We start from the raw sequence: 9,695 nt of genomic DNA on the forward strand, positions 1-9,695 counted from the left end.
TGGTCGTTATCGCTATCTTACAGGACATAATTTTTGTGAATTTGTACCATGAGAAATCGGTTAAAGTTTATCGATCTTCGCCTTGAAACCGCTCCATTTCTAAGTTTATTCCATGCCTAACAAGTCGTTTGTGTGCGATTGACATCTTGTCTTGTATCGGTGTGTCACGAATATTCAAAATTTATATTTTCAAAGTATGGCCATTATCACGGTTGAGTTTTTTTGTCATTTTAGAAGAAGTAAAGATAGATTACGTGTAGATCGCATCGTTATGTAAATCTTGGTATTGAAATCGACAAGGCTGCTGATAATTGCATGAGGTCAACTTCCTCTTCTTTTTGTGTTTCTCACTGTCCGAATATATCGCAGATTCTGAGCAAGATGACCGTTGAGACAGTCACTAAAATGTGCCGTTTATGTGATAAAAGCATTCTCTAGATGTGGAACTTCACAATGATACCGTGGTGTCTTCGCTGGCTAACACCACGTTTTAAACTAAACACACTTGGACGACCAGAATCATTGCTGTGGAACGTGTTTGAAACACTACTTGGAGGTATGTTGGTATATTCAAGATATTCTCGCGAACCAGAGCTTCTTTTTCGCTCAATGGATTTCCGCAAAACAGCGGTAGCGCGGATAGCTGGTGCTGCAAAAAGAGGCCTATGGATGACCGAGAACTTGAAGATCATCATGGAAGATCGCCTTGCAGAGGGATGTATTTTAAAAGAAATAATATATCTTAACTGCCTTCATATAAAGCAAAACAAATTCCATCTAACGTTCTTATCATACAAGTTTTATTTTTCGTGTTGGCAGGCAAATTAGGTCAAAGTTCACTTCAAACTAGTTGACATCTCAAATGATCATAGAAAAAATTCGGAGCCTTCTTTACATTTTGGATTTGAGTGTGTATGCTTTATGCTTTACATAAACGTGCACAGGGCAAGAAAAGTTCTTTTAGGCGTGAAATGAGATTATGTACGATATTACAAAATTCATTTACACGTAATCTGTGTTCAGTCATTGCGAAAGCACGTTGCAGAGATACGCGTACCACGAACACGACATGACATGAAGGTATTCATGCTATTCTTTATGGTTATAAGCGCACTGGCAACCTCATTAGCCCATAGACCTTAAAAGCGGGGCCTGAGTAAGGCACAAGTTTTCATTGGTTATTTATAGGTCATATTGTGTAACATTCCTCACCTGAACACTTTAACTTTCTACTGATGGTCAAAATTTTTGGGAAAATCATCCCCGTCTAGTCTATAATATTTTTTAATATTAACGCTGTTAAAATATTGTTTTCCTCTAGGTTGAATCTTCCGATAAAACTCACCAGCATTCCTTGAATTTTTATGATCGCATAAAAAGTGAAACAATACTGTGTAAATATGCATTTGTATTACTTAAAATATTTGACAGAACATCGGTATCCATGCATTTTAGAGAGGCCCCTTGCTACCTCGGGTGACTTGAACGTATTAACCCTGTGCAGACATTGTTGGGAGAATCGAATTCCGAAATTGACTTTTATTCTGTTAGTGGTGCAACAGATTCTGAAGGCTGCAGACTTCTTTTGTCTTGCCTACTAATTTTCTCAACGTCAGCTTTTAAGCCGAATTGATTCTTTCGATTGGTATCAACATGTCTTGTGTTTGGACATGACAATGAAGTACATGATGGCAAACCACGTGTTGCCCGCCGATACTTGCCGCCCACTTCCAGTCACACACTGCACACAGTCAGATACGACTGCACGAATGTCCTTTTGGTCAGAAGGCAACCGAAATGTGTCCAAATCATTTGAATTTTTCAAATGACCCGCCCTTTTCTATGTGCTTTCTACCATAGAAAGGTTGGAAGTGAGACTTACTCCGAAGCCATACACAATTGTATGATGCTATCAACGCCAAGGAGCAATGACCTTATTAATACGTTGCTTTTCCATTTCGAACGCGCTAGAAATATATCTAGAAATATATCTTCATGCAATATACATTAAATCCTTCTTTATCACATTGAAAGGCAACTCAATAAAGGGCTACATACATTTAATATACCAACTTCGATATTTATATGCTGAGGGAACAGGTCTGGCAGCCCATGTGCCATTCTGCTCCACGTACCTGTGCGCCATACTATGGAAATTGTCTTGAGTGAGCTACCTTTGTGACGCAACCCATCGACTGACATCGTCCCTACGTCATCGTCTCTAAGGCTATCTAAGAAGCTATACAGCCCCTGGGCATAGACTTTACAATATACGGTACGCTCAAGCATTACTAAAACAGTGACTCTCTCGCTATAGCGTGACCGGGCTGTCGACACGGAGAGACGCACAAGCCCAAATATAACTGTTTCTTTTACGCTGATAGTACTACATTTGTGAAAGGCGGGTTGGTTTGTCGAGCCCTAACATCATGGAAACTATCGAACTAAAACGTCCGAACGCCGGTGTCATGATATATTCCAGGCGAATAGCACTGCACAATATTCTATGAGTCAGTCACAGGGCAGACAATATAGCGTCAATTAAAAGCCCTTGTGATACTGCATTATAGAAAGTAAACTGATTAATCGACTGCTTGTGCTGGCAATGTGACCCAATGTAATGCATTTTCAATAGACCTTTTGTTCGGCCTTTGTTGCCAGAACACTGATACTTGTTTGCACTGGCTAAAAAGGGGCCGTTTCCACTCCCAGTTTCTTGTTTTGGTCGGCATGGCAACCGTGATATCTTTTTACACTTCAACACTATTTCTGGACCTTTTGAAAGAGGATTAAAAATTCCCGGCTCATTAATATGCATAAGAGTTCTCAGGCCACTCGTATAAAAAAGAAGGGATATTTGGTTCAGCAGCGGCAGTACGTATCCTGATATGGTGAGTGGACTGGCAGCAGACAAAAACCATCACAAACACGTCATTTTAATAAGAAAGCACTTCGGGAGGGCGCCGGAGATGCAAGTGTCAGGCCGTACCACTGCCCGATCTACTGTACCGGTGTTGGTTGAGTTGTCGGGCAACTACGTCAGACTCCAGCGAATGGAAATTCTTTTGAATCCGGTACCTATTCCAGATTCTGAAGAGGTAAGATATGGTTTCCACAAAAAAGTAAATCGCCTAGTTAAATTTGAAAACGGTGATACGACTGACTTCACTTTCATGTGAAGTGGAACTGTCGGATATACAGTTCAACAGAAGATGACGGTTTTATTGGTCCAAGTGTCATCACTTTTCACTTTCAACAGTTTGAGTTTGGTGCTTCCCGCAGGTGCTCATTCGTTTGCCCTTTGACCCAGTGTATACGTCATTCGGGGGTGATTATCGGAACTTTAAGATCGATAAGACGCTATCCACTAGTTCTGTTCAATATCGCCTCTAAACTTGCGAGCATAACATAACCTCACCGAAAACGACCATATACCAATATCGGTCTGGCAAATGACCGCCCGTGACGCGTTCACAGACGGGTCAAATTCCTTGTCTTTATCAAATGCCGAGTAATTTTGTTTTGAACTCTTGTCTTTTCGCAGTCTGTTCTTTCTTGTAAACTTTCGGTTGGCTGTGCTTGTCGACGCTGTCAGGGTTAAGATGGCGGATCGCCAGGTAACTTCAACAGCTGTTATAGTGTAAGTCGATACCACTGTTCTCCTTAGTCTTCCGTTTTGTCGTCTCTTCCGAAATGGCTTATCCTAACTCAACCCTCACTAAAATACTTTCTTTTCAGCTTCGTCACTATTTTACGGGGTGCAAATTTTCTCACCTCCTCGTTAATTAAAAGCAATTACTGGCTCCTTGGTTGTTATATTTGTGTTCAAAAGGCCCGGGCGGCAAATAGATCTCTTTATTTTTAATTGTTTGAAGAACGCTTGGATAAAGGTGTGAATTTTACAACAAAGACAAAAAAACTGAAAAACATTTCCATGCCGCGACTGAATGTTATGGCTTCATCGAGGCAATAGTAATCGCTAACCTTTTCGAAATAAGATGAACTTGTCATCGTCTGTAACTTATTCGTCGAAACCAACATTGTTGAATGTGGTATATATATAATTTCAACGACATCAATGTTTTGTTGGCGTGGTATGAACAAGTCAAAGTCATCTTTGACTTTTCTGGTTCAAAATTTCGAACCACCCAGGGACCATCGACCATACACATATCATAAGATAGAATATGCAAATCGCAGTCTTACACCTGAAGCTGCAGTAAGAGGCTTTACCCAGTTCAAAGGTCGTTATGTCTCGACCTTTATGATAAGAATACACGAAGCATTGGCCATTTGCATTTACTCATAACTCCAAATTCTTTGAGATGGGGACGCACTTCCCCATCACGAAAGAAGATACCGAAGACTCGCCGTGCATCATTTCCCAATTTCAGAACTTAGGGAACGTCATTCCGGAACCGGTACTCGAGTCTGAGAATTCTCTATGAGTTCCGTCGCAATCATTTTATAAAAGTCGGCGTCGTTGTTGACCTTTTAAAAGTATCTTTAAAAATGATTTATCGAGTTGGTTGCAGTATTTTGCGAAAACGACCACATGGTAGCAACCGCGTTTGCAGGCATGAGATCCCAATGTCACGTGTTCCTTGCATCTGCGACCGTTACCTGTCACTTGCGATAACCAGGACGTGGTTGGCCGGGGGAGGGGGGTGCACATGCCTGTAACTAGGGCATCAGTACACAGTTGTATCTTTACTGGCGACAGTCTATGCGAATCTTACTTTGCGCTTTCAGGGCACTAAAGCAAGCTTTACAGCACTTCCACGCATGAAGACACTTGCCAGACATACATATCCTGTAACAAATTGCGATGAAATACTTCTTTTCCTCCTGGACAAAAGCTTCACAGTGTCCTACCACCACGGGCGTATTTGTTGCACAAAGTATCCGAAAACATACAAACCAATACAATGAACAATTTCATTCATGGTTGGATTCATGGGAAAGTTAGCGCGGCTGTGTGGGTATGGGGTGTAAACGCTGTATCGGCGTTTAAAACGAAGGCGTCCTAAAGACCAATACAGACAACTCTGGTTATGCTGGTCGTACTGTCTTCAGACAACCACTAAAGAAATCGATAGGGTAGTTCCCCAGCTCTCTTTATTCGGTAACAAGTTAAAATCCGTTGATAATTGCACCTCCTCTTTGACTAAACATGTCGAAATCTAATTGGGTATTCAGTAAATTAAGGCACGGATTAAGAAAACTTTGTGAGTGGAATATGGCTGAATGGGAATTTCCCCCGTGGAGGAACACAAAGCCGGCCTGTAGCCATTATGGGCAAATGTGTAATGCCACAATGGCATAATGAATTTCGATGGGGAATCGATGAGAGCGAACAAAACGTAGACATGGAGGGCCAGTGCTGGTGCTTGCTTTAATTGGTCTCCATTAAAACGAGCCTGGATTGTCTGATAAAAGTAAATGTAACTGGTTCTTTAGTGTTTCGACTTGTACACTTCTGAGCTATGAATCATAGGTATGTCATCGCGACCCTTTCACACTCCCTAGCTAACTTTGCAGAAAACCCGTGTAGCGTTGTTAAATCATTAATACAATCGACTTATAATCTATCATTGATTTTCTCCCTCCCTCCCTCTCTCTCTCTTCCATTCTCGCCGATTCCCACGGACCAATTTCACCAGTCGATGAGGTGACTGGGATCAGGACTAGCGTGACCCCCCGCGAAACCTTCAAACAGTAAAATTGGTGAGATGTCAGTAATATCAACGTTGATTGACAGCGAGATTATGAGGCGTTTACAAGAGGCAAAGGTCCAAAATGGTACCTTGGGAACTCGCATGTGAAAAATATCCAAAGGCAAAATAAATATGACCCATATTGATATACACTCTATTAAAAAAAAAAGTATGAACTTCTTTTTATCCTATCGACCATTTATCCCGATAAAATGTTCGATAAGAGTAAAGTAGCTGAAAAGTTTTCTTTGTTCCGCCATGTTTGCCTGTTTCATTTTAATTTTAATTCGTGTATTTGAAATCATCGTAGATCGAAGGGTGATAATATTATTATATATCCCGTACTCTCTCATTACCCGGATCTACATGTTTCGAGGGAAAAATGCCGTTGTTCATGTTTATTGATAAGATATTGTTTGACAGCGTTTATTGCTATCAACACGATCAACCTTTAACTACAAATAAGCTCCTTTCACCTATCGATTGGTTCATGTATGCAAAAACTTTTTAAAGATAATTAATAGGTCAAATCGATTAGCGGGACAAAAGTGTCAGATAACTCTCCGACCTAGGGCACCTGCCTAGCCAGTCTGTCTTCGTGGAGTGTTTCCCACTCTGACGTAGAGATTGGCTCAGAGTGGTCGATTTCGTTGACGTAGCTACAAAATGCGCGCATGTGCAGTTATGCAATACGTATCTTTGTATTGTCGACTATCTAGAAACATAAGAGGCACTCAAAACATGTCAAGGCGTTTTACTTCGACAAAGTTTATCGCAAATATGCAGATACATATAGGTCATTCAATATTTTTGAAATATGTGGTGGTTTCCTTACCTTCCTGTTTCAAAGTAATTACTAAAATTGTCTCTACGTAGGAATCTATATTGTCCAAATTTAATCATTTGTCTCTTTCCCGTTTACAGTGACGAAGAAAGAACCCCTCCCCGAAAGTTTGTCCGTTGGAATTTTAAGATTTCACAAGAGGAACATGTTACTATGGAAAATAAATTTGCGGTCCACATTTATTTAGTAAATGACAGAGATCAAATTGTGGCTGAGTCATTGAACGCTGCAGCAAAATGGCGGACTACACAAACCTTGACAGGTTAGAACGCGAGTGGATTTGTATGTACTGTAGCTGAGCGAAAGCCGGTGTACAAAGGACAAAAATGACATGTATTTGACTGAAAGATTAATGAGTTATATTCTGGCAAGTCGTAGTGTACATATCAACCAAAATTACAAAGCTGTTTGTAAACCTTCTTGTAGGCGTCAATCGGTCACCCTAACTTTAAGCGTGATCGGAGAACAGAGAGCGTTCTTCAAAGTTGTCGTCTATAGCTCCCATGCACAACGAAGAACAGTTCTTGATGACCCTACAGCTATTTGTAATTGGTTTAATGACTAAAAAAAATTGCAAGAGTTCACGTCATGCTCGTGTTCGGAGAAGTGGCAGGGGGTCTTCCTTGCCAATTTCTACTGAGTTGAGGGGCTCTGGCTGAATGCGTGACACCTGTTCTCTTTACTGGTTCCAGCATAGAAGCATCGGTGCAGGCCGCAAAGACCTACAGCATACCTTTCTCGTTTTCTTCGCTATATCCAACTTTCTATGCCCAGCTACGCTTTTGGTAAGTATTTATCTTGGTTACCGAAATGGTAAGTCGAAGAGCGAACGTTTGAATTTTCGTCTTTTCGAGCACAGACTTTAGTGGGTAAGAAAATGTCTAGGTGTTCATGAGGTGTTGTATTTCCACTGTGTTTCTACGCTATCCAGAAAGACGACCGCTGAACGTCAAGTTACCCTAAGCAACCTCTTAATTAAAGGCTTGTTTAGCTGTGGTTCGATTTTTAAATTTCATTTTGTTTCTACTCAAAGTTACTCTTTTCATATCCACCTACATGTGCTCCATTTCAATTTTTTGAACCGTCAAATTTGTAGTCTGACCCGTGTCCTGGTAGTGCATGGCATCGAAAATTCGTGTTAGCGTTGGTTATGTAACACCTCTGGCTCAAATTCAACTCAATCTTAAAACCGTCATCCCTAATACAAACATACTTAGCGTTGGACCTTTGCTCCAATATCATGAATATGTAGAGAGCAAATATATACTTTTGTTATAATAGGGCGACGGAGGAGTTTGGTAACGACAGGGCGTTTACTTTACCCAAATCCTTGGCATTTAGCGCGTCTCTACCAAGAAGATAACACGCCCTGGCCATTTCTTCAGTGGGCTAAGCTCTGTCGCCGTCGATCTTCGGAGAGGCACATACATCCACAACGGCATGGTTGCAAGCGAAGTGACTGAGTGAAGACGAAGTGTGGCTCTTGAGCGTTACCAAGGAGGACATTTCTAATCATTTCATGCTATTTTGAACTGATCTTCTCCCTTCCTGTTGCCAAGCTCCTGTTGTGGACTCGTCGGGTGCATTCCAGACCGTGGAGTTCCCTATCTCGCACTCTTCAGGACGGTAAAGTTCTCTATATTTTGTCACAAGCATTATACTCGAGGTTATGTGACTTCTTCTAGAATCTTTTTGGTGTGTATTGTTCGTGACCTGTCACGATGGACAAAGAATCAGGCGTTTCCTCGTGGACATACATTGCCATATTCTTTTCACGATATTTGCTGTAATTTTGAGACACTGATTTTCAATTTTAGACTCTTGATTCCGGTAATAGGTTCTCTTGACCAATGGAGTGCAGAAAACGCCCACGCAGTACCGAGTGTTCCACTCGAAGTGCGGTGTCATACCTCGATGAGGTTGGTGAAATCACTATGTAGAGCACTAAGCATCATCGAGCAAGAATTCCTCTTGGATGAAAACTGTTTCTTCACCAAACCAATGAACCCGGATGTTATCAGTGTTACATTCTTCAGCATATTTTGGTTCAGTCCGCGAATTCTTGTCCTGTAATAATTGCTAACTCCGCAGATGGCGATGTAGACACTTTTGAACACCTGCAACTTTTTTGTGAGACGCTAAAGTTGCCACGAATGCAGAGATAAGATGTTAGTTTAGTTTTGTCTAAATAATCTGAATACCTTCAATAGAGATGGCTTCAGTTCGTCCCAAGACTCCCTTCTTCGAACCCTCCCACTTTGATTACAAAAGCTTTTCCCGCCTTTGTGCTGTAACTATCTCATTCATCTCGTTATCACCTTCATGTAATCATTAACAAGTACTTTCTATAAAAGAGCTCTGTGTTGATCACAATCTTAGTCATTTGGTTGAACAATACATGTAGGCCTCTCGTTGAAGGCGGCGAGACTCGTGTATCTTGGACCCAACCACAGCTCAGCTGAAACCACCAGCACCAGGCTTTCATGGTTGCCCGATGGATCTTCCTCCATATTTAATATTCATGGCTCTGCGATTGAGATTTTTTGAAGGAGACGACACCGTTTTGAAGGAGACCTAAGCGTCTCAACGGATAGTGATGAATTTAGAGGAGGCAAGATGTTGGCATAGCTGTTGAGTCTAACATCAGCTGTGTCCTCATACTGCCCTTTCTTTCTTTGTCTAAAGCAACCGACAGTGCAATGTTCTCTCAGTTTTCAACCATGGAAGTTGTGTGTTATCTCCGCATTTGGATATCAAGTAAGCCCTTGAGGATCCTTCCATTTCTTCGCGGGCTACGAGGAAACTGTTGTCACGGGATACGGCGCTGTGCGTGAATGGTAGGTGAATCATTCAATCAGATTTGACCTTTTGAATTTGAATGAGATAAAGATGATTATCTGCGTTTCTGCATGGACTTTAATTTTTTCGTTCACTCATGGTGGTAGAATCCGCCACGTGGTGCAAAAGTAAACTTCCAACTATTAAAGGTTGCTTTTATGGCACAACGGGTGACGACAAGTGACGAATTTCATCATATCCAAATTAATACCAGAAGAAAGAACAATCCTACACTGCCCTCCGCTAGTGATAGCATCTGCCTTGTCAGCTTCTTAGTAGACTTTCTTTGAATTCAG

The 9,695-nt window shown here is 41.3% G+C and overlaps 1 long non-coding RNA gene across 2 annotated transcripts; it reads left to right on the top strand.

Annotated features, from left to right (window-relative positions):
* Positions 1-2,794: 2,794 nt before the first annotated feature.
* On the top strand, positions 2,795-9,171 carry LOC139139003 (uncharacterized). 2 transcript variants are annotated; one of them, XR_011553708.1, is made up of 4 exons: positions 2,795-3,098; positions 3,545-3,640; positions 6,642-7,346; positions 7,843-9,171. It is a non-coding gene; the product is annotated as an uncharacterized lncRNA (long non-coding RNA). The 2 variants fall into 2 exon arrangements; XR_011553707.1 differs by lacking the exon at positions 3,545-3,640.
* Positions 9,172-9,695: the final 524 nt, after the last annotated feature.

Source organism: Ptychodera flava, chromosome 8, assembly GCF_041260155.1.
Source record: "Ptychodera flava strain L36383 chromosome 8, AS_Pfla_20210202, whole genome shotgun sequence".
Taxonomy (NCBI): domain Eukaryota; kingdom Metazoa; phylum Hemichordata; class Enteropneusta; family Ptychoderidae; genus Ptychodera; species Ptychodera flava.